Source organism: Giraffa tippelskirchi, chromosome 9 (assembly GCF_054371585.1).
Source record: "Giraffa tippelskirchi isolate mGirTip1 chromosome 9, T2T-mGirTip1v1.2.pri, whole genome shotgun sequence".
NCBI classification, from domain to species: domain Eukaryota; kingdom Metazoa; phylum Chordata; class Mammalia; order Artiodactyla; family Giraffidae; genus Giraffa; species Giraffa tippelskirchi.
In genome coordinates, this window is record NC_137283.1 from 2,360,319 (window position 1) to 2,386,304 (window position 25,986).

At 40.1% G+C, this 25,986-nt stretch overlaps 2 long non-coding RNA genes across 3 annotated transcripts in view; one reads left to right on the plus strand and one right to left on the minus strand.

The window, feature by feature from the left end:
- Positions 1-1,189: 1,189 nt before the first annotated feature.
- LOC145520487 (uncharacterized) overlaps positions 1,190-25,986 on the minus strand; it is a 199,995-nt gene continuing 175,198 nt past the window's right edge. The window contains exon 4 of one of the 2 annotated variants that reach the window (XR_014064504.1): positions 1,190-4,730. This is a non-coding gene — a long non-coding RNA (uncharacterized LOC145520487). The remainder of the gene's footprint in view (positions 4,731-25,986) is intronic. The other variant, XR_014064503.1, reaches the window with a different exon arrangement.
- The window catches only part of LOC145520486 (uncharacterized), a 28,406-nt gene continuing 10,917 nt past the window's right edge, over positions 8,498-25,986 (plus strand). Inside the window, exons 1-7 of the long non-coding RNA XR_014064502.1 lie at positions 8,498-8,522; positions 8,658-8,731; positions 17,273-17,393; positions 17,522-17,618; positions 18,196-18,252; positions 19,337-19,405; positions 21,905-22,047. This is a non-coding gene — a long non-coding RNA (uncharacterized LOC145520486). The remainder of the gene's footprint in view (positions 8,523-8,657; positions 8,732-17,272; positions 17,394-17,521; positions 17,619-18,195; positions 18,253-19,336; positions 19,406-21,904; positions 22,048-25,986) is intronic.

Below are 25,986 nucleotides of genomic sequence, written 5' to 3' on the forward strand. Positions count from 1 at the left end.
AGTGTTTCATCTTTAAGTCTCTGTGGACCCTATGTTGGACTCGAGGGTGATTGGCTCAATTGTGTCACCCGTGAACTGATAAGGTTCACGTGACTGATGGACTGATCTGGCTGACAAGGTAAGTGTCCTCCTCCTACTTCCTTTTTCATTGTGAAGATAAATAATAGCATGCGACCATGCTTGTAACTATGCTTGAAACTATTAATAAGTAACAAGCAACGGTTACTTGTTACACTGATGGAGTAATGGGGTCACAGTGGCAGTAGTCCAGTAGTCCCACTATAAATCACTCCTCCATGTAAGAGGGAGACTGAGTTTGGAGACCAGAGCAGTAAGTCTAACATTAAAAGCAGTGAGTGTAGAGACAAGAACACTGATTTGGGTGCTGGTTCTCCCAGCTCTGTGAACTCGATCAGGATGGTTTCAGCTTCTCAAGCTTCAACTTCTTTGTTTGTAAACTTGAGATCATAATAACTACCTGATAGAATTGTTTTCAGAATTGAAAGAAATATTTTTAAGCACTAAGATCATGCCAGGCATTTCGTCCTGAAGATGATGGAGCCCTCTGCAGATTTTTAAGTAAAACAAGGATGTGATTCGATTTATGCAGTAGGCAATGTGAAGAATGAGTAGGAGGTGCATAAAACTAGAAAATAAGAAAACTTATGCAGGGAGATAGACAAACTTATACAACTGAAAAATTATATGATCTTAAATAAAGCAGAAGAGGAAATGAGGAGAATGAGACCTGCTTGAGGTATAAGAGAATAAGTTTCTTGGGAGCAAGGTCCAGGCCTTATTTATCTTTGATGACTTAGCACCAGCCCAATATCTGGTCTATATGGTAGGTGTTGAGAAAATATTTCTTACTTGATCTTAGAATTGATTCAGTCTGGTTGAATGACATCCAAAAAGGAATAATGTGACAAGTTTTCTAACTCTAACTAGTATTTTTTCCTCATGTTTCCTGTCGCTCTTAACACTCTCCTTTTGTCTACCTTCAACTGGGGAGCTGGGCATTTGCCTTCTTTTTGGAAAAGGGATGCCGTAGCAGAAAGCGGACTTTAAGAAATCTGATAAAGGTCAGAAGTTTCGGCTTTTCAAGGGCCTCGTCTCATTTGGAAGAAAACACGATGAATCAGAGTCAGTATTTACTTCAAAGAGATGAACAAAGATTCCTTATTCTGAATGTTGGGGAGATTCAGAGGGGACGTGATGAGACCCGGGAGCCTCCTGCGGCAGTGGGGTGGGCCGAGGGTAGAGGAAACGGAGCTAAGTTTGCAGGAAGGACAGCAGAGAAGACACGGGCTTCTGTCGCTGGGTGCTGCCCGGGGTGGAGCTGGGGAGACACGGAGCCATTGCCTACCCGCAGCTGATGGGGAGCCTCAGTGCTGTGTGGCACGGCCTCAGGGGTTCCTGGTGTGAACACGCCCTGCACAAAGGATGGGTCTAGCACCTGAAAACACAGCAGTTTCCCAAGATCGGAGTTGCAGCATATAGTAGAATTTCCCCCCACACAGGTGTGACACTGGGGTCTTAAAAAGATGGGAAGGACACGGTAGGGTAGGAGGCTATGGTGCTGGTCTGCTAACGACCAGTGACTGACATCTCACAGGAAAACCAGGGCACCTGAGTGGGCAGTAGTGTAGATGCCCCCTGACAACCGGGTGCCCTCTCCCAGTCCCCCCAGTTGTCATTGTTATTGTTTAGTCGCTAAGTCCTGTCCGACCCTTTTGTGACCCCATGGACTGTAGCCCACCAGGCTCCTCTGTCCGTGGGATTTCCCAGGCGAGAATACTGGAGTGAGTTGCCCTGCCCTTCTCCAGGGGATCTTCCCGATGCAGGGATCAAACCCTTGTCTCCTGTGTCTCCTGCACTGGCGGGCAGATTCTTTACCACTGCAGCACCTGGGAAACCCATCCACCCTGGCACTCTGACACAATGAGCTCTGTGAACCTACAGCCCCCCGAGAGTTCTGATGCAACCCTGGGGGAAGTGGAGCAAGCTGATGCAAACGGACTCGTTAAGTCTCTGCCCCCAGAGACTCACACTACAAACCGTACTCAGGTCCTGAACAACAAAGACAAGTTCTTGACCACCTCATTTTGTCTGAGATCCAAGCTCCCTGTACAAATATGATTTTTGGACATATTATTATTAGAAGTAGAGTACTTTTAATTTGCTGCCTGAATGCATTCTGCGTCACACAGGTCCAAACACACCTGAATTAAGGATTCAATCTAGGAACCCAGTTTTCAAGAGTATTGCCAAATGCAGCCTAATGGGCTGCAATCACACCATGTGAGAAGGCAAACGAGGACCTGGGGTCTTAGCTGCAACTCCAGCACTTTTCTAGTATTCAGAGTTAAATGCAGACCACATGGGGCTTTCTGTGAACATTTATGTAGCGCTTTCTATCTCCCAGGAACTCTCAATCATCTTATACAAGTTAACTCTTCATTCTTGCAACAAACAGTTCAGTAGGTGTTCCTGTTGTCGTTTTTGTTGTTTAGTTGCTCAGTTGTGTCTGACTCTTTTCAACCCCAGGGACTGAAGCGCACCATAGGACCTTCCAGTCCCAGGGATCGAACGTGTGTCTCTTGAATTGGCAGGCGGAGTGTTTAGCACTGAGCCACCGGGGAAGCAGGTACTATTATGAGCATCTGCATTTACCAGGTATAGAAGTGGAGGTGTGCAGATGTTGTATCATACCTGCCTGAATTCACACAGCCCGTAAGTGACAGATTCAGGTTTGCTGCAGGGCTCGCGGCCTCACTTTGCTTCCAGTCGTGTTCTGAATTCATGTAGTGACAAAGACCTTTATAGTTAGACTGCCCTCAGAAGTAGTGATTTCACTAGGAGAGGGTTGTGAAGGTGTTGTGGGTTGTGTGGAGAGGTCTGAGATTCTGGTGGGATCGGCATTGGAGTGAATGATGCTGAGGTCTCTGATTCTGAACCCCTAGGACATTTCATCTGTTGGTTAAAATGATTTAAAATTCAGTTTGAAACAGCCTTTTTCTTCCTGTTGTGGCATGTGACACTCCCTCAAGAAAAAACTGCAGTAAAGACCAGCTCAGGGACTTCCCTGATGGTCCAGTGGTTAAGACCGCCTTCCAGTGCAGGGGGTGCGGGCTCAAACTAAGATCCCACATCCCTTGTGGAGAAAAAAACCAAAACATAAAACAGAAACAGCATTGCAACAAATTCAATAAAGACTTTCAAAGTGGTCCACATAAAGAAAACACCCAGCTCAGGTTATATGTGTAATCGTAATTATCCTGAAAAATAGCAGACTTTTTAAAGTGAAAATATTTTATTTATGTAGCTAACAGAGCTCATTGAGGATGACGGGTGGAATCATTTTCAGACTCTTCTATATTTAAAAAAATTTTTTTTAGAGAGGCTGACTCTATTTCCTGGCTGTTGGTTCTGTTGGCTGAATTTCTTGGTGTTTGTTTTCCGTGCATTGTCTGGAATTTTGGTCTGAGAGCTTGTCTTGGGTGTGATCACCCACCCATCCCCCTTTCTTCTATCTGTGCTCACTCCTATCTGTCTAACATGTCTGAGATTATAACGGTGGATCCAGTCTCTCATCTCATTATGATACTGGGAATGTCCCATTTGAGTGTCTGTGAGTCTATCCTTTAGGAATGTCAAGGGTTTACATTATAGTACTTCTGGAATGCATTAGACAGTGGATGAATGTGATGAATTGAGGCTAACTTCAACTTGTTTTCTGTATACACTGACTTTTTCAAGGATGTAGACACATAAAAATCAAGAGAAGATTGTTTTTTGTCTTAGACTGAATTTTATCAACAGTGGTTTACCATTTTGGAAAATCATGTTACTGACAGTCTCTCAACTCAGGCTTTTGAGTTGCCAACACCTTGCACCTCACGAACAGCTACAGTATTCATGGTGATTGCTACATAGATTTACAAGTATCTACAACTTCTTGACACCTTGTCGTGTGACTGTGACCAAGCATTTACATATTGAGATTATGAATGTCTTTCCTTCTATTTATTCTTTATATTAAATGTAGACATTAATTCTTAAAAATCTTTATGTGTAGATAGGTTAATTATAAATTTCATGGCATAGAACAGAGGGTATCACAAAAATACTTCTTATAAAATGGAGGTTTGAGGATTTATAGAGACTTCATTTTGCTTTGAGTTTCTATAACCCCCAAAACCTCAAAATGAAACCAAGCCAAAACCTCTACATTTTAAAACCAGGGCTTCCTTGAATCTTGACTCGGGTTTACTAAAAGAATATATGACAACTTCACAAAAGTTGGTAGGAGGTAAGGTTTCTGTGGAGGGCAGTGTGAAACAAATAGCAGGTTTAGGAGAAACCATTATAAAAATAAAATTTTACTTTCTCAGAATGTTTTAGAGACTTTCTATTTATATGACATGTTGTAAAGAGCAAATTCAATAAGCAGCAAGTGCTGTGGCAAGGCAGCTGTAATCATTCTACTAGAATATTCATGCATTCCTTCTCTTCTCTAAGTCTCTTACCTGCACAATCTTCTATCAGCAAACGTAGCTTTGAGATAGCTGAGATGAGGAGAAAAGATGCCCCTCCTGCTTCAAACTCAGCGCTCCACTGGACCCGAAGTGTGATTCTCCACTGCAAGTTCTTTCGCCTTTTCTCTGTTTGCCTCTTTGAAATATCTTTTCTCTCTTTATCTCCACTCTTTAAAGCCCCATGTCGTGTATCTGAAAGAATAAACAGGCAAAAACGTCTTGTGAACAAAGAGATCCAAAGCTTAAGGAGTGAAGAGTCATCTCGCCAAATAATAAAGTGTATTATAAAGCTATGCCAGGTAGCATAGCTGGTAAATGGTCCAAAAATGGGTACAAATAAAAGAGGTGTTACAGAAGCTAATGCTAGTTTGTGAACAATTATCACAATAACATTTACCTTGTCAAATAAAGGGTGGGTACACCATAGAGCAAGCTAGAATCTCACTATATATTATGTACTACAAAAAACTGCACAGAATTGAAAAGTTTTCTTAATATAAAGTTTATATTAAGTTTTCTTAATATAACAAAATAACAGAAATTACATTAGTGCCATGATCTCAGAGAGGGGGGAAAAAAAAAAGACTCTAGAAGCAAAAATAGAAAGCAAAACCAGAGGAGGAAATCACAAAAGGAATGGATTGATCAAATTAACTAGTTTAAGTTTTGTTTCTAGTGCTAGAAACAGCAAAATCAGTAACTGACTGCTGGTGCGGGGCTCACACCGCGGTGATGAAGTGGGCTCTGAACCTTCCCAAGCGCGTGTCCGCAGAGGAGCACGGCTGCTGTTCACAGATGTACGGGCTGTGTCCTATGCATGCGCGCGACTGCTCACAGGGTAGACTTCCACTATTTTGAAATACTTTTTATAGTTTTATTAGAATGTTTTAGGCTGCAAAGACAGGCTATTTGTGTATTCGTTATGTCGGTTCCCTGACCAACCAAGTGACATACCTTCTCACTGACAGAGGAGACAGGTATCACTCTGCTTTGACACCTGAAGAAGGAAGCGGTTCCACGAACAGAAGACTTGTTTAGCGATAAACAACGCTCCTAACACTGGAAGGTCCTTTACACGTTCCTGCTTCCCCAGTCGCTCAGCGATAGAGTCCGCCTGCAATGCAGGAGACCTAGGAGACACAGGTTCGACCCCTGGGTCAGGAAGATCCCCTGGAGGAGGAAATGGCAACCCCACTCCAGGATTCTTGCCTGGGAAATCCCACGGACAGAGGATGGACAGAGGAGCCTAGCGGGTTCCAGTCCAAGGGGTGGCAAAGAGTTGGGCACGACTGAAGCGATTTAGCACACATGCATCAGAAAATATCTTCAGATGAAAAAGAGAAAGTCCCTATAGTAAAAGTCAGCCAAATCTGATGTCTCGTTTTGCAGTTCACAGTACTGTAATTTATTTTATGAAAATAATATCGCAGTATTTCAATTTAAGTCTAACAACACTTTAAACTGACATGAATGACTATGTAATAAGGACCTAATATTTATTTTCCATGGCCACATAATCATTGAATTATATCACAGCTATTATTTATTGGCTGTTGTGAACATTTTATCATGCAGTTTTGATCGCTGTTAAAGTTTAATGGCTCATTTAAATAAATATAATTTTAAAAGAATACACATTTGATTGTAAATTAAATGATCACATTATTTCCGCCCAGTATTCGAACGCTAAGAAAACAGCATATCACAGTCAGAAAAAATAGAAAATGGGAATCTACTAAACAGTAAAATGAAAGAAAATTACTTGGATTGTTCAATGCCAGGTCAGTCTCAGAAGAATCCAGTGCAGACACCTAACACTATCTCAGAGGGGTTGATAGTGAATCCACCCTTTATTTTCACGTTAATAAGAATGGATGAATTCCTTTTAAAAAAAATGAGAGAAAAAAATGGAGAATCCATTAAACGATATGTACTTTCTGTTGATTTAGTTACTTGTCTTTGAATATTAAACCGCAGAACCGCCTCCTGAAGAGATGATCCATCTCAAGTAACAAACGTTTATCTTGCAGAAGAAAGCACAGGTAAGAAGTTTCTGGAAACTTTTTACACAAGAATTCTGACAGTGGGAAAAAAATTCTAACTAGTTTTTTTTTAAGCTTGAAAGCCTTTCTTTCTAAAAAAAATTTTTTTTTTTTATTTTGTAAATTCTTTAAGGATGGAAAAAAAACAACCAAGTGAAGGAAATGGTGGCAGATTTTATCAGTCAATTGTTGTAAAACAGGAATCGAGTGAAATGCACCACAAACATGTTACTGAATGTTTAAAATTTAAAATTCTTGAAAAGAAGATATAATTATTGATGTGACAGAAAATAATTATTTTAAAACAAGAAAATGTAACATGCTACTAGTAATATATACTATAAATATCTATGTGGTTAGCAAAACAATTAGCATTCAGAGAAAAAATTGCCAAACTGGGATTTTTCTTCATTTGGTAGAAATCATAGCAGAATTTGACAATGTCATGACTCATACTTATCCATAATATAAACATCAAAGATAAATAACAACACTGTACATTACTGAGGGGATGAACTACAAAACCAAAAATTAAGATTATAAATGATGAAAGTAACAAATTATTTAATTTCATGAAGGTGAGCTCTGCTAATTATTATTCAATTACTATAGATACAACTAGTGGTGTGCTGATAAACCGACTCTATTAAAAAAGAAATAAAAAAGCCAATTTCAATGGTAACACTGAATGGTAAATTAAACAACACTAACAAAGCTTATTTCAAGTTTCCAGTGGTTTAATAACTGACTCACAAAATTCCTGCATGTTTTAACAATCGGCTTTCACCAACCAGTGCAATCTGGCTCCTATACATACAATCTAAGTCACGTACAACAGATGACATAGCTGCTTGATGTGTGAATTTCAAAATGCAAGTCTTGTATCCTAAATGTGACTGTTTTTTACAATTGTAACCTATAGGTAACACCAGCTCAAGAATGATTCTATATATGTGTAATGGACTACTTACAAAGATATAATCTGGACATCTAAAATCAGACTACAGTAAGAGCATAGCTGTTCATGGAAAACATACCAAATTGCAACTGACGATGTTTGAAAATGATAGAATATCCTGCATTCTGCTTTCTGTGCATTTTTAAGCTGGGAGGAAATGAGACAGCAAAAAATCTAACAACACTGAGCAGCTTTTATCTTTTGCACAAACTGTACAACTGCTTTGTAGACTCAATAGGAGTTGAAGACTGTTGAAAACACATTTGCCAAATATACGTACTTGGCCACCATTGAATTTTTCATAGGAAATGAAATTGGTAACATCATACTAATACAAACACAAGTTGAAGCAAGTTAAAGCTCTTTTAGACTATTTTGATGGTATTAATAAAGATATTAATCTAAGAATTCTAGAATATAAACCAAAGTAAACTTGAAAAAGTATCAACATTTATACTTTATAACATTCATAACATTTGGTTAGTACTAATTTACCATATGTTTAATATGTGAAAGTTATAAGCAAAATGTTGCAGAAACCAAACTCAAAAGATATAATATTCTCAAAACTTCAAAGAGAGTAGGAGATTCCTTTTAGAAAGAAATTGTGATTTTTCTGAAGAATTTATTATTGTGGTAAAAAAAAAACCCCTGCAACTTGCTGACACAGGTCTGAACTTCTCTGTTTTAGATAAAAACTAAAAGTAAGAGGGCCGATTTTGACCGGGAATCCCACAATCAACCCATCTGTGATCCAAAACCAAACTTTCCAAGTCACAAATTTCGGTTTTTGTATTAAATGCAATGATGTTGTCATTAAGGAAATCATTAAAGAAAGTTTTGTGATGCTAAGCAAATACCTTGTCTGTTTGATATTCTAAATAACATGTCATCTGAGGAAGTATGAGTACTATGAAATACTACAACAACATAAAAAGCTATCATTGCCACCCACTGATGACTGTAACAGAGGATGTGATATTGGTGAGTCACGAATATTCGAGAAACTAGAATTTTTAAGCTGTTTTCTAAAATCTTGATTGGTTTCCCCTGAGATATTGCAATTTCACTATTGCGCTGTTTTCCACAAAAATTTATTGACCACGTTTCCAAATACAGGCACTTTGGAGATGCTGTGGGCTCGTTTCCAGGCCATCACCGCAAGGCTAATATCGCAGCCGGGCAAGTCACAGGTATTCCTTGCTTTCCCAGTGGGTCTGAAAGCTATGTTTACACAGTCTTTGGGCCTATCGTGTGCTATAGCATTGTCTACACAGATGCGGTGCTGGTGGTGATTCAGCAGCTAAGCCGTGTCCAACTCTTTGAGACGCCATGGATTGTATCGTGCCAGACTCCTCTGTCCATAGAATTTCCCAGGCAAGACTACTGGAGCGGGTGGCCATGTTCCTCTCCAAGGGGATCTCCCCGACCCAGGAAGATTAAAGAATGCTTTACTGCTGATAAAACACTGGCATCCGAGCCTTTGGGGCGTCATAATCTTTTTGCTGCTGGTGCTGTTTAGTCTCTGTCCTGTCTGACTCTTGTGACCCCGCGGACTGTAGCCCATCAGGCTCTTCTGTCTATGGGATTTCCCAGGCAAGACTACTGGTGTGGGTTGTCAATTTCGGGGAAACTTGAAATATTGCCAGAATTACTAAACCATGACACCGAGACATGCAGTGAGCAAAGTCTGTAGGAAAAGTGGCACTGTCAGACTTGCTGGTGGAGAATACAGAGTATCAAATCTCAAATGTACTTAAAACTACTTAAGTTAATCAGCAGTATCTCGAGAAAATTAGAAAGTCGATCTGAGGTGATTTCTGTGGAAAATGACATACTGCAGCTAGGGAGCTAGGAAGCATTGAAATCATCATAAATGTTTCATTTCTGTAAAACAATTGTTTAAAAATAAATTGACTGTGTTATTTGTAATTATTTTGTTTAAAAATTTCACTTTCTATTATTTTATGTTTGGTAATCTTATTTTTATAATTTACACAGCATATTTGGTAATTTTGTGGCTTGTAGAAATAAATAATATATTTTTAAGGAATATATTAGTAAAAAACTTATTTAATGAAAGAGCACTATTTTTTTGAAAGTGTGAGGGGCCGTCTTATTTTTTTATTTAGGTATAGTTGAATTACACTATTATATTCATTTCAGGTGTATAACACAGTCTTTTGAAATTTAAATACTAAATGAAATAATCACCACAATAAACCTAGTCACCGTCTGTCACCAGGCAAAGTTATTACAATATTATTGACTATATTGTGCTATATATTATATACATTGTATACTATATATATAATATATATGCTCTATATTATATATATTTATATACATATGTCATATATTATATGCCATGATTTGTTTATTACCGGAAGTTTGTACCTCTTAGTTCCACGCACCTATCTTGCCCAGTCCCCCAACCCTCTCCCCTCTGGTAGTCACCAGTTTGTTCTTTGTGTCTATGAGTCTATTTCTGTCCTGTTTGGTTTTTTTTACCTTCACATGAAAGCAAACACACACAACATTTGTCTTTTTCTGTCTGACTTATTTCACTATGTATAATACCCTCTATATCCATCCATGTTGTTACAAATGGCAAGATTTCATTCTTTTTTTTTAATGGCTGACTATATTCCATTGTGTATCACACAATTTTTTTTATCCATTCATCTATTAATATCAGTGGACACTGAGGTTGCTTCTGTATCATCAGTATTGTAAATAACAGTACAATGAACATCAGAATTCAAAAATCTTTTTGAAACAGTGTTTTTGTTTTCTTTGGGTAATGACCCAGAGGTGGAATTGCTGGATCACCCGGTAGGTCTATATTTTAATTATTGGAGGAGCCTCTGTACTGTTTTCCACAGTGGATGCTTCGATTTAAATTCCTGCCAGCAGGGCACAAGGGCTCTTTTTGGTCTGGGTCCTCACGGCGCATGGTGCCCCTTGCCTTTTTGACGGCAGTCTTTCTGACAGGGGTAAGATGCCGTCTCCCCAGTGATTAGTGATGTGCAGGTCTTCCTGTGTGTCTATTGGCCATGTGTATGTCTCCTTTGGAAAAATGTATAATCAGGCCCTCTGCCCATTTTCAATTGGATTGTTGGTTTTTTTGATGTTGAGTTTGTATAGCTTGGATTTTAACCCCTTAGAGGATATATCATTTACAAATATCTTCTCCCATTCAGTGGGTCGTCTTTTTCATTTTATTGATGGTTTTATTCATAGGACCAAAGCTTTATAGTTTAATGTAGCTCCATTTGTTTATTTTGGCTTGTGTTGCTCTTCCCTGAGAAGACAGATAAAAAAAATACTACTAAGACTGATGTCAAAGAGTTTGCTGTCTATCTTTTCAGCTCTATGGTTTCAGGTCTTATATTTAAGTATTTAACCCATTTTCACTTTATTTTGTATATGATGTAAGGAACAGCCTAGTTCCATCCTCTTGCATGTAGCTCTCCAATCTTCAAACACCATTTATTGAAGAGGCTGTTTTTCCCCATTGTGTATTCTAAGAATGCTGTTTATAATTTGCCTATTTTCTGGGACAGCAGTATCCTGATTATGCATATTTATTTCTTTATATGTGGTTATTTGTAAATATATATAAAAGTCACAGAAAAATATACATTTTAAGTGATATAAAGATGAAAATGGAAATTTTTGCATTTTTTATCGTATTTATTTTATACTAGCAGTAGTACTGGTAAAGTATTTTGCTTATACCCTCAAATGGTTATAAATAATAGTTTGTAAACAGCAGCATTATTCAAAATGCTCCACCTCAATATTGCCTTAGCTATTTTAAGAGTGTATCCAAAGAACTGTTTCTTAAGTTTATTTTAATACCAACTTTTAATGCTGTCACAGCTGAAATTTTTCTCCTCAGAAAGATTTTTCAGTAAAAAATTTCAGTATAAACATCTATCATTAAGTTTAGGGGAGAAAAAGAAGTACCGAATGAGCATCATGTGAATTTTAATGTGTGAAAAAAAAGACTGATGTTTGTTTTTACCTTTATGTAGATCGTCTTGCCAATTACTGTGACTTCCTGTTGCTATTAGCTATTGAGATGAGATGTGCTCATGGGGCATCAATCTATCTGTGTGTGTCAGATAGCCTTCGCATTCACTTTAACTCTGATGGCTAATCTCTTGGCATAGCTGATGGGTTTTGAAGGTGGATACCAAGAAGTGGGGTGTCAGTTCCATGGCTCTTTTGTTGTTCACTTCTTTTTGCGTTGATGATAGTGTGTCCGTTCCACATTTGTTTGCAGGAAAGTTTCTACACACGTGTCCATATCTGAAGGATAGTTTAAATAAAGCTGGGTACTATCATCTATAAATCCACTTTTTAGGCACTTGTAAATGGTAACACACTGAAATCCTCTGAAAAGGAAGGAAGATAGACAGGCATCACTGCTGCCTTCTCCCAGGGTACCTCCTATAACTGAAATGTGATCCAAGTACAATTCCAGGGCTCATGTCCCTATTAAGTATTAGTAAAGTTTAATTTCTATATTTGTTAAAGAGAAAAAAAACAATGAATAGAGATACTTCAGTTTTTTTCTGTTCTGTCCTAGTGAACCATACACACCACCACCAGGCATGTGCCTTGTCTCATTCCAAACCCAACAATTGGAAATGTTGTCAAATAAGGAAAAGTGTTAAGATGTTGAGCTGCCAAAGATGATGACTGTTCACCATGATTACATATATTGTGTATTATCACTGAATATGTTACAAGAAAACTCTACAGACTTTGCTCTTAAAAATTAAAGATTTTAGAATGCTTTTTACATATAAATATTTAACGCTATAGGATAGACTGAGAGTTTTGCAATAAATATAGAAAATGAGTTAATGTCATATTTTCTTACAGTCAACAAATCTAATATATAAAGATTTCATAAATGAAATTTAAAAACTGTTAAAGACATTTTAAAGGCATGAACAGATAATTCACAGAACTACAAAATGACTGGGACACATGAGAAAAACCTCACGAGTAATCAAAGAAATGCACAGTAAAGCATAAGATTATCACCATGCATCCATCAAATTATCTATTGCAAATGGTCTGTAAAGATAGTCACCTAGAATTCCTCCATTGCTGTAACAGGCATGTTAACCTGTCATCAAGAGGTGGCGTGTATTTCTTTTTCTTTAGAATTGCGATAGTCTGACTTGTATTGAACAATAGAACAGGATAGAAGTGATGCTGTGCATCTAATGTGTAAAGATCCACATTGCTGGTGTGCATATAAACTGATAAACCTGGATCATATGGTAGTTCTACGTTTAACTTTATGAAGTACTCAATGGCTCAGTCGGTAAAGAAACCGCCTGCAATGCAGGAGACCCATGTTCGATCCCTGGGTCAGGAAGATCCCCCGGAGAAGAGAATGGCAACCCACTCCAGTATTCTTGCCTGGAGAGTTCCATGGACAGAAGAGCCTGGTGGGCAGAGAGTCAGACACGACTGAGCGACTGACACTTCCAGTTTATACTATGTTTTATCGTGGTGGCACCGTTTTACAGTGCTACCAACAGTACCCAAGGCTTACAGTGCCTCTGCGTCCTTGGCAACACTTTTCATTTTCTGTTTGTTTTTCGGTAGTAGTCACCCTCATGGGCTTAACACAGCATCTCACTGTGGTTATGATTTGCACTTCTCTTATGATTAGTGATGCAGAACATGTTTTTTTTCCTGTGTTTATTGGCCATTTTAATATAATCTTTAGAGAAATGTCTACTCAAGCCCTTTATGCAAAAGAACTGAAAAAAGGTTCTGAAGAGATATTTGTACACTCATTATTCATAACAGTGTTATTCATAATAGCCAACATGTGGAAGTAATCTAAATGTCTATTGATGGATGAATGGATAAACTAAGTGTAGCATATATGTAGAATGAAGAAGGAAATCTTATCACCTGCTATGACATGAATGAAGTTTGGGGACATTGTGAGCCAGTTATGAAAAGACAAATACTGTAGGATTCCACTTACATGTGTTATCTAAAGTAGTCAAATTCATAGAAGCAGTAAAATGGTGGTTACCAGCGGTTGGGGGGAGAAGGAAATGGAGAGTTGTTGTTTAATGGGCATAGTTTCAGTTTTGAAAGATGAAAAAGTTCTGAAAATTTCTTGCAAAACAATATGAATATACTTAATGCAACTAGTTCAGTTCAGTTGCTCAGTCATGTCCAACTCTTTGCAACCTTATGGACTGCAGCACGCCAGGCTTCCCTGTCCATCACCAACTCCCAGAGCTTACTCAAACTCATGTCCGTTGAGTCGGTGATGCCATCCAACCACCTCCTCCTCTGTCATCCCCTTCTCCTCCTGCCTCCAATCTTTCCCAGCATCAGGGTCTTTTCAAATGAGTCAGCTCTTCGCATCAGGTGGCCAAAGTATTGGAGTTTCAACTTCAGCATCAGTCTTTCCAGTGAATATTCAAGATTGATTTCCTATAAGATGGACTGGTTGGATCTCCCTGCAGTCCAAGGGACTCTCAAGAGTCTTCTCCAACACCACAGTTTAAAAGCATCAATTTTTCAGCACTCAGCTTTATAGTCCAACTCTCACATGTACAGGAGACAGGGATCAAGAAAATCCCCATGGAAAAGAAATGCAAAAAAGCAAAATGGCTGTCTGAGGAGGCCTTACAGATAGCTGGAAAGAGAAGCGAAGCGAAAAGCAAAGGAGAAAAGGAAAGATACTCCCATCTGAATGCAGAGTTCCAAAGAATAGCAAGGAGAGATAAGAAAGCCTTCCTCAGTGATCAGTGCCAACAAATAGAGGAAAACAACAGATTGGGAAAGACTAGAGATCTCTTCAAGAAAATTAGAGATACCAAAGGAACATTTCATGCAAAGATAGGCTCGATAAAGGACAGAAATGGTATGGACCTAACAGAAGCAGAAGATATTAAGAAGAGGTGGCAAGAATACACAGAAGAACTGTACAAAAAAGATCTTCACGACCCAGATAATCACGATGGTGTGATCACTCACCTAGAGCCAGACATCCTGGAATGTGAAGTCAAGTGGGCCTTAGAAAGCATCACTACGAACAAAGCTAGTGGAGGTGATGGAATTCCACTTGAGCTATTTCAAATCCTCAAAGGTGATGCTGTGAAGGTGCTGCACTCGATATGCCACCACATTTGGAAAACTCAGCAGTGGCCACAGGACTGGAAAAGGTCAGTTTTCGTTCCAATCCCAAAGAAAGGCAATGCCAAAGAATGCTCAAATTACCACACAATTGCACTCATCTCACATGCTAGTAAAGTAATGCTCAAAATTCTCCAAGCCAGGCTTCAGCAATACGTGAACCGTGAACTTCCAGATGTTCAAGCTGGTTTTAGAAAAGGCAGAGGAACCAGAGATCAAATTGCCAATATCTGCTGGATCATCGAAAAAGCAAGAGAGTTCCAAAAAAACATCTACTTCTGCTTTATTGACTATGCCAAAGCCTTTGACTGTGTGGATCACAATAAACTGTGGAAAATTCTGAAAGAGATGGGAATAACAGACCATCTGACCTGTCTCTTGAGAAACCTGTATGCAGGTCAGGAAGCAACAGTTAGAACTGGACATGGAACAACAGACTGGTTCCAAATAGGAAAAGGAGTACGTCAAGGCTGTATATTGTCACCCTGCTTATTTAACTTATATGCAGAGTACATCATGAGAAATGCTGGGCTGGAAGAAACACAAGCTGGAATCAAGATTGCCGGGAGAAATATCAGTAACCTCAGATATGCGGACGACACCACCCTTATGGCAGAAAGTGAAGAAGAACTAAAGAGCCTCTTGATGAAGGTGAAAGAGGAGAGTGAAAAAGTTGGCTTAAAGCTCAACGTTCAGAAAACTAAGATCATGGCATCTGGTCCCATCACTTCATGGGAAATAGATGGGGAAAGAGTGGAAACAGTGTCAGACTTTATTTTTGGGGGCTCCAGAATCACTGCTGATGGTGACTGCAGCCATGAAATTAAATTACACTTACTCCTTGGAAGGAAGGTTATGGCCAACCTAGATAGCATATTTAAAAGCAGAGACATTACTTTGCCAACAAAAGTCCATCTAGTCAAGGCTATGGTTTTTCCAGTGGTCATGTATGGATGTGAGAGTTGGACGGTGAAGAAAGCTGAGCGCCGCAGAATTGATGCTTTTGAACTGTGGTGTTGGAGAAGACTCTTGAGAGTCCCTTGGACTGAAAGGAGATCCAGTCAATCCATCCTAAAAGAGATCAATCCTGGGTGTTCATTGGAAGGTCTGATGTTGAAGCTGAAACTCCAATACTTTGGCCACCTCATGCGAAGGGTTGACTCATTGGAAAAGACCCTAATGCTGGGTAGGATTGGGGGTGGGAGGAGAAGGGGACGACAGAGGATGAGATGGTTGGATGGCATCACTGAATCGATGGACATGGGTTTGGGTAGACTCCGGGAGTTGGTGATGGACAGAGAGGCCTGGCGTGCTGCAATTCATGGGGTCGCGAAGAGTCGGACACGACTGAGCGACTGAACTGAACTCACATCCTTATATGACTACTGGAAAAACCAAAGCTTTGACTAGAAGGACCTTTGTGGGCAAAGTAATGTCTCTGGTTTTTAATATGCTGTCTAGGTTGGTCATAACCCTCCTTCCAAGGAGCAAGCGTCTTTTAATTTTATGGCTGCAGTCATCATCTGCAGTGATTTTGGAGCCCCCAAAATAAAGTCTGTCACTGTTTCCATCGTTTCCCATCTATTTGCCATGAAGTGATGGGACCAGATGCCATAATCTTAATTTTCTAACTGTACACTTAAAGATGGTTAAGATGGTAAGATTTATGTTAAGATGTTATGACTGTTACAGTAATTTTAAAAAATGATAAAGCTTTCTCAAAAGCAATTGGACAAAAATATCAATAGTACTAAGAAAAAATTAATAATCTTTTTTTTCCCACACTGTACCGTATGTGGAACTTCCCCAACCAGGGATTGAACCCATGCCCCCTGCAGTGGAAGCATGAAATCTCAACCACTGGACAGACAGGGAACTCCAAATTCATAACTTAAGTCCAGGAAATCATAATATAGGCAGAGATTCATAAGGATATTCATTATGGTGCTATTTCCAGTAGTAAATTGGTAATTCACTCTCGAAATTTCCAACAACAAAATTAGGGGTTGGTCACATGAATTGTTGATATACATATATGACATATTATTTCAGTGACATGAAAATAATCTTATAGTAAAATGTTGAGTGAATAAATCATGATATAAAACTCTTGATACAACGTGATCCAAATATGTAATATATATACATACACATATGTATGTATACCTATTTGTTATATATATGATATAATTATACATGGATATATTCTCTACACACATATATATATTTACACCATATATATTATATAATGCATGTAACCAATTTGTTGCATAAACTGTACTTGGTAGGTTGCAAATACAATGTAGCTTTATTTTTTTCACACAACATTTCAGATAAATTCTAAATACTCATTCCTTCTGTTGCCAGGATGATCTTGTGAGCAAATCCTTTAGCTTTTCCAGCCATCTGAAGATATTAAAAAGTCTAGTCTAGACTAATATCCAACCTTCAGTCTCTGATTTAACATAAACTTCTCTCCTGAAAAAGGACTTGGTTGGTTTCTTTACAATTGGTTTCTTTTTTCTTTTCTTTTTTACTTTTAGGAGTCTATTTTTGTGGAAGCAGTGTCAATTCATAGTCAGAAAAGCAGATTATAAACATTTAAAAGCAAATTTTTGTTCTTTATGAAAATGCAAAGGCTGTACTCCAATTTTGGAAATCTTGGTGAGTGAACAAAGAATGTTGTGAAATGGTTGAGAAAACATATTGTACAATATAGATTTTTGCATATGTTTCATTAAACTCGCATTTACTTAGCTGTAATTACATTAACTATGTGAAATTTTTTCCAGCTTTATTGAGATGTGTGAAGTGACTGAGTCATGTCCAACTCTTTGCAACCCCATGGACTGTAGCCTGCCAGGTTTCTCCATCCTTGAGATTTTCCAGGCAAGAATACTGGAGTGGGTTGCCATTTCCTTCTCCATTATTGAGATGTAATTGTCAAATAAACATCATATATATTTAAGGTGTGTGTGCCTGCATGCTCAGTCTCCCAAATGTGTCTGGCTTTTTGTGGCCCCGTGGACTGTAGCCTGCCAGGCTGCTCTGTCAGTGAGATTTTCCAGGCAAAATACTGGAGTAGGTTGCCATTTCCTTCTCCAGGGGATCTTCCCAACCTAATGATTGAACCCATGTCCCCTGCACCTCGTGCATTGGCAGGTGGATTCTTTACCATTGTGCTACCCAAGAAGCCCCATATTGAACGTGTACATGTGATAATTTAATATACATATATACTGTGAAAAAATGACCACAACCAAGTTAATCAACATATCTACAATCTCACGTAGTTGCCCCTTTTGTTGTACATTTGGTGAGAACACTTAAGACATACTTTCTTAAACTTCAAGTATACAGTACAGTTTTTGTTGTTTTGACGTGCAGGTACTTCTTAACTCAGGCTCCCCACCCCATCTGCTGGCACTGATTACTTCCCTCGGCTCCTCATCTTTTCTTTTTCCAGGAGAGAATCAAATACCACTACTCTGTCCAGCAAGCTCAAGAGGCCCAAGGCATCCAGGTATTTTTCTTGAGTCTCCTTACTTAGATCAAGGCGAGAGGGAGGTGCTCCGGGCAAGCTGTGGGGTGGAACGGTGCCCCTGCTCTAGGATGACGCTCTTTGTAAGGCAGGGCGTCTCTAATTTAGCACCACTGACATCTGGGCCTGGATGAGTCCTTACTGTGGGGCTGTCGCATGTGTTGTGGACTAAGAAGCAGCACCCCTGGCTTCTACTCACCAGATGCTAGTAGCGTCAGCTCTCAGTTGTGCAACCAGTGAGGTCTCCAACCATTGCCAAAGGTCCCTTGGGGGTAAAACTGCCTCCACCTGAGAGCCACTGACCTAAAGGCATTTTTTCTACAAACCTCCCTACTTCTTAATTACTTTAGTTTTTCTTCTTTTTTATGAAGATGGGTGGTGAGCTAATGCTGGCAAAAGAACACCCCAAATGAAAATCCTGCATAGATGCTCTTGTACCCTGCCTTAGAATGTAGGGACATTGGCCAACCCTGAGATAGGAAGAGTCGTATTAAAGACGTTGCTGTTTTACATAAAATTATAAAAAAGACCAAGCGGTAGATAGGAAAACACACCAAAATAGTAACAGGGACTATCTTTGAATGATGGAATCATTAGTGATTTTTTTCTAATTAACTTTAATATTTTATACAATGGATTCATTCATGTTTAAAAATACTAAAAAAAAAGACAAACACGAATAAAGAACAAGGTCCTACTGTATAGCACATGGCACTATATTCAATATCCTGTGAGAATATTCAATATTCTCAGTATCATAATGGAGAAGAATATGAAAAAGAAAACATAGATGCATATATGTATAACTGAATCACTTTGCTGTACAACAGAAATTAACACAACATTGTAAATCAACTATACTCCAATAAAAAATATTGGAAAAAAAAGACCAAACAAATCTTACCAGTTTTCAAGATCCAACTCAAGTATCATCTCCTTCATGACATGTTTTCAGATTATCAAGTGAGGGATACTTTCTTTTCCTTCTGGAACAATCACATGTGACATTATTTAATCTTCACAGTCACTCCCATTAACTAGGGGTTCTGTTGTTTTTGTTTTCCAGGAAACTAAGTTAGGAGAAGAAACTAGGAAGTAACCAGGTTGTGTAACTGGCCTGCTGCCCCCCAGACTGGTAAGTGACAGAGGCGTCACTCAAACCCGGTCCACCTCTTCAGCCCATTTCCCGCCTCCCATGGTACCGGCCCCTGGGTGCCCAGAGCTTCATGGTGTTTTAGGTGAACTTAAACATTACTGAGCTATATCTCCTTCATTTGCATGGTTTTCCCCAACTAAATGATAAACAGCTTTTACAGAATAGACTGTTGAGCTTTCAGTACACATCCTCTCAGAGGCCCAGGAGGCCAGATTGTTGAAATAGTGCTCAGGTGAAACAAAATGGTGGACACATCACATAAGTTAAATATAAACATTGACTAAACCATGGTTTCTATCATAACTATTCAACATCTTTTTGTAATGGCAATATGATAAGCAATAAAGATCATCTGCACATGAATACTGGCATGAAGGCATGTATTTAAGCAGATGATCTGCTGCCTAAATATTAGCATCATTGTATTCAAGCAAAAGGAATGGTCATTAATACATACTATGGAGAAAGACTGAATATATATTAGTATATACTTATGTTAGACTGAACTGATTTTAAGACAAAATTATCATGTAAATTTAGCCAGCCCATTGTGCCAAACTATCTTAAATGCACACTCAAGATAATACTAATGGCAGAGCCTATGGTGGGTAGAAGGAAGAGGTAACAGCTGAAGAGGCACAGGCCCCGGGGGGGCCTCAGCCAGATCTCCAGGTCTGGGGAAACAGGAGCAAGCTGGTCCTCAGCTGGTGGGGGCGATGAGGCTCTCCAGATACGACCAGGCTCGGGTTGCAGTAGCTTGATAACCAGCAGAGTAGAGTCAACAGGCTGCAAGCTTTCAATCCCATAAGTATGTGGGGCTGGTGTAGACAGGACCTGATACGTGTGTCATGGAAAAGTCCTGCATTTCTATTACTGTGGCCAAAGTAGGTGCCTGTGCTGCTGCTGCTGAGTCGCTTCAGTCGTGTCCGACTCTGTGCAACCCCATAGACGGCAGCCCACCAGGATCCCCCATCCCTGGGATTCTCCAGGCAACTAGCACCACATGGGAAGCCCTTAATAGTATCTATCTGAGTTAAAACGATGAATACATTATTTAAGCCTAAATCAAGTAGAAGAAAATTATTAGAAAAAATAATGACAGAATCATCTCCCCATGTGATGTGTGAATCTGTAGATGTTTAAAATTTGGGAACTGTGACACGATCTTTCTCAGCTTTGCATCTGATTAATGGGTAACCTTTTCAATAATTCCTCATAATAACTCTTTTTAAGGTTTGATGTTTTTAAAAAAATTTATTGACATATAGTTGATTTATAATGCTGTGTTAATTTCTTCTGTAAAGCAAAATGATTCAGTTATACATATATATATATAAACAAAAATGGATATTCTGAGAGTTTGTCACCAATAATAAGACTGAGCTGATCACAGTCAATCAGTTCCAAACTATTTACAGCCTTTGTGGTCATTTGCACAAACACTGGGGAATGTTCCCAGTGCCTTTTGGCTCCAATCTCCAAAAGGAGATTTTAGAATCAACTGGACCCTTTCCACCAGGTCCTCAAGGAATCTATACGTGGACACAGAATTTTATCAATTGGAACTTGTAGGATAGTGTTTGTCTTCTTCACAACGTTTGTTCTTTCCAACATCACAACCTCAGACTTCTCAGGTTCTGAATTCATAGAAGATGATATTTTAAAGATTGCAATACTTTGCTTATGGATTCCTGAATCCATATACATTTGTAGTACCATCACCAGTCAATAAAATGGGCTCAATCTCTCCAAAATCAACAGAGGTCACTCCAAGAACATGATCCTCCAAGTTTAGTCATGAATGTTCCTTGCTGCAGGGAAGGTTGACTGCCAAGTCATTTTTGGGGGAGCTCTAACCAGCAGGGTTCGGGTTGTGATGGGAAATGAAAAAGCCCACACATAAATGAACCCATGCCGTCCAAACCCGTGTTGTCCAAAGGTCAATGGTAGTTGCATGAACATAAAGCATTTTTGCAGCTCATACTCAGGTGACATCTTGGCTGCTGCGGACTTGTATGAGCTCTTTTATTTTCACCAGTTCCTTAGGAAGCCAGATTTCGATCGCCACTTAGAGTTCCCAAAGCCTGAATGTATCAACCCCTCTATTTGCATAACTCACTCAGAATCTCATCTCATATAAAATGCAAGGGACTAATGTCTAATGACAGTTTTTTCCACCTGGTAAATACTAGCTTTCACTTGCTTGAAAATTTCAAGATGAAGAGGGAACAAAGACTTCCTCTTGATTGCAGAAGCTCACGGAAATATGACTCCCCGGGTCTAGCCAGTGGTGAAAAGCATCAGCATAGCCCTAGCGTTAGACCCAAATTAAAACCATCAGCTCAGCCTGACTGTGATGTGGCCATAACATTTCACCACATTAAATGTGTGATAACTGGGCGCGGGCGGGTAATGGGATCTGACAGTGCTCCTCATCACCATGCAGCTGTCATGTCTGCATTGTGTTTTCAATCCCAGAGAATCCACATCCATCAGGAGTCCTTATTCTGGCATAAATGTACTGTGACAGCAGTAATACGTGCGGGCACGGAAGAGTCTAAACCAGGGAAACTGAGTGTGCTCTGAGTATGCACTGCATATCTGCGGCAGACGGATCTAAGGTGACCCCTCAATGATCCCTCACTTCCTGAGTCCACTCCTTTGTGTCATCTGCTTCCTGGGAGTGTGTGCCGGACCTGGGACTTGCCTCCTCCCAACTGAGTGTGTCCAAAGTGATGGGTGTCACTCCCTTGAATAGGCTACATTATAAGGCAACAATGATAGACTGCCATTTCTGTGATGATTTTATATTATGTAAGATTCCTTCCTGAGGCTTCCCAGGTGGCACAGCGGTAAAGAATCTGCCTGCCAACACAGGAGATGCAAGAGATGTCAGTTTGATCCCGGGATCAGGAAGATCCCCTGGAGGAGGAAATGGCAACCAACTCCAGTATTCTTGCCTGGAAAATTCCATAGGCAGAGGAGCCTGGCGGGCTACAGTCCATGGGGTCTCAAAGAATCAGACACGACTGAGCAGCTAAGCATACACATGCACACACACACAAGATTCCTTCCTAGCAGAGATTCTCCTGGCTGACTTGATGAAGTAAACTGCCATATTAAGGAAGCCCATATGGCAAAAAAATTGAGAGGCCTCTAGGACCTAGGTATAGTCCCTAACGGACATCCTGCAAAGACTCAGGGTACCCTTCCATCACATAACCACAAGGAAATGAATGCTGCCAATACCCTGAACGCACTTGGAAGCAGACATCTTCCCTAGATACAAACGCAGTCTGGCTGATACTTTGATCACAGCCATGTGCAATCCTGTGCTTTATAAGCTGTCCCTGGACTTCTGGTCCATGGAAACTGTGAGATGGCAAACATATGTGCTGCTTTGGCTGCCATATTTGTGGCCATTCGTTATAGCAGCTGTGGACAATGATACATTGTCATCAACCTTGTTTCTGTTCTATACCCTTTATCTTATTTCATCACCTCAACCACCCAGGAACTCTGGTAGGTAGGCAGGAAATGAAGTTTAAAACTGTTTGCACTTGTCTTAAGAAAAAAGTCACACAAGTTTTCAGGGTGCTGTCCATGAATTGAGGAAAACCTGCCTTGATCGCCTCCATCTAATCCCTGAATAATCATATGTAAATTATGAGTCAACCGTCTTTAAAATGACTTGATAAAAATCATGCCCAGTGGGATGTTAGCAGACGCTGCAGTGCCTTGCACATCTCCCACCTCCCACCCCAACTTGCCATGCCTGTTCACCCGACCACTTCACGCTGCCAGCACCTGTGACTCTCTATGCCAGCAAATACTCAGTGTACACTTGGCTCAGGATGGCTCTGGGGAAATGATGTCTCTGGGAGCATCCCTTGGCCAATGGAAATGGAGCTGGCGATGGTGATGGAGCTGGTGACGGTGATGGAGTTGGAAGAGAAGCTCCCAGCCTCCTCGCTCAGGGGTGCTCTACATCATTCCACGTGAGTCCCCAGTGGGACTGAGACCCAGATGCCCACAGTGACAACCTCCTCAACACACCCTGCAATGGTTTCTTTCCCTTTCTTGTCTCACTTCCCAGCTCCTCTCCAAATAAATGATTTGAACTAATTCCTTTTCGAGGGATCTACTTCTGTGTGAAGTCGACCAAGGAGGTAGGGGCGTTTCACATTGGATGGATATTTAGTAGAAGCCCAACAGAGAGGGACAAAGACAAGCACAGAGACTGTCTTGAAGAATGCCTTAATGTTCTAGGAAAAGTGAATGGAAAGGAGAAATGGTTGATTCTGTGCCAAACTCAATATTTACCAGCCAAGCTCTGATGAGTATTTTGACCCCCAGATACTTTCACAGTGTGTACTTTCACAGGGGAGGTAGTGTGCTGGGTGGTGGACACTGATTTTCTTTGCTGAATGGATGCCTCCCTTGCCGTGAAATCACATGCACGTGTTCTGGTTATACATCCGTCTCTTAAGTTTGGTTAGTGTGAGTCAGTTTCAAAAGTCCTGTCAGCTCTAATAGCAGTCACTGACCACTAGGCTCATTGTGGGGATCGTTTCACAGTGTACACAAATATCAGACCATTGGGTTGTAAACCTGAAACTAATATAATGTGGTATGTCAGTTACATCTCCATTTTAAAAAAAGAATCGGACAATTTTTGGCTGATAAAGAATACTCACATATTAAAAGATCAAGAGTCATGATTTAGACAGCCAAATTGGTAGCATGGCCCTTTGAATATCTTTCCTAAGATTCCATTTTCTTCACTGGTTTTTGAAAGCTGAGACAGAAACAGCAGTGAGTTCAACGCCACCTCCTCGGGTGGCCCCTGCACGTGGACATTCTGACCTTTGGTCTAAAGCAGGCCCCTGTGTTGCGGGCAAGGATGGCAATCATGCGATGGACATTCACCAGTGCAGTGGGTGCTCTTCTCTGGGGGGGACTTACTCCGTGACCTTGCGGGTAGTGTCAAGGGACAGGGAGGGGGGACACTGGCTGCCCCTGAGGGGTGGCCCTGCCAAGAGCTGAGACAGAGCGACCCTCTCTAAGAGTGTGCAGAGGGGTGGGGCGCCGCCAGGAGGCCGTCTTGGCTCCAAGCTGGTGTCTGTAGGAGACTCCTCTGGGGCTCCAAACTGCACGCATTCAGCATACACCCACATCCCTAACCCACAGCTGTGACTACATGTCAGGAGTTCACTGGACTCTTCACGATCATGGTCTTTCTCATGCCTATACGGGACTTGACACCTTCGTATACACTTTCTCTTAGTTCTTCCAGGAACCCTGTGATGGGGAAGGGTCAGAGTGCCATAACTATAGATGAGACGAGCGCCTCGTCTTGCACAGTTCGCCCCTCTCAAGGCCGCTTTGCTCATATGTAGCAGAAACGCGAGGAAGACCTGCACCTCTGAGACCAACCTGGAGGCAACTTTGAATCAAACATAATGTGGAAAAAGAATCTGAAAAAGAATGTATACAAGTGTATATAAAACCGATTTGCTTTGTTGTCCATCTGAAACTAATGCATCACTGTAAATCAATTTTTTAAAAAATTAGGGGCATACACACACTATGATATTTCCAAGAAACAGAAATGAAAATTAATTAAAATAAAAGCCACTGTGAATTTTTTAAAAAGCATAATGTCACTGCTCCTTGAGAATCACAGAACCTTTCTCTAAATCAGCATTTCTACTCACATCATGGTCTTCAAAGCAGTACACATGCCACATCAAATGCAACATTCAACAAAACATGTTTGGAAGTCCAGTTCAAAAAGGAAACATTAAAATTTAACATACTAATGATTTACATCTAAATCTTGCGATTTAGTATCACTTGGATAATGTTTTTATGCACAAGATACTTTATGTGGACTATTGCATTTCATCATCACCACTGTCCCCAGAGGTGTTTTACCTCATTTTTAAGATGGGAAAAGAGGCTTAAAGAGTTTAAATGACTTGTCCAGGGTCACACAGCCAGAACACTGATGGAGGGGGATTTGAAATTTTCCTGACAGCCATTTTTTCTATTCTGCACATCCCCTTGATGCTTAAAAATTCCCTCAAGAAAGTCTACATTTTTCTTGGATCATTTTTATTCTTTGCCCCCTCCCACCTAGACCATAAATGTTTAGGAGTAAACTCTCAGTTCATGTTACCAAGTAGCCCTTGAAATGTTATGTGAATTGTCCCAGTGGATTGCAGACAAAGCGGGGTTGAGGCTGGACTTACTCCAGCCTTCTTTTACCCACTAAATATCTCATCACCATTGACCAGCCGGATGTCAGCACGTCACACATTATTCTGAGAGTGGAGCAAGAGCCCCTCAGGTCAGGAGATAATCAAGAAACACTGTTATGAGAGTTGACATCTTATGAATAATTATTTTAAAAATCTGTTCCTTTCTGTCCCTTCAACTCCAGACGGGCGAGTTGGTCCTACCAAGTTGCTCAGTCAACCCGTGACGAGAACATCGCTTAAACAAGTTGCTAGTTGTCCTTATTTATTTTTGAAACTAAGTTTTTAAGAAGTAAGTTT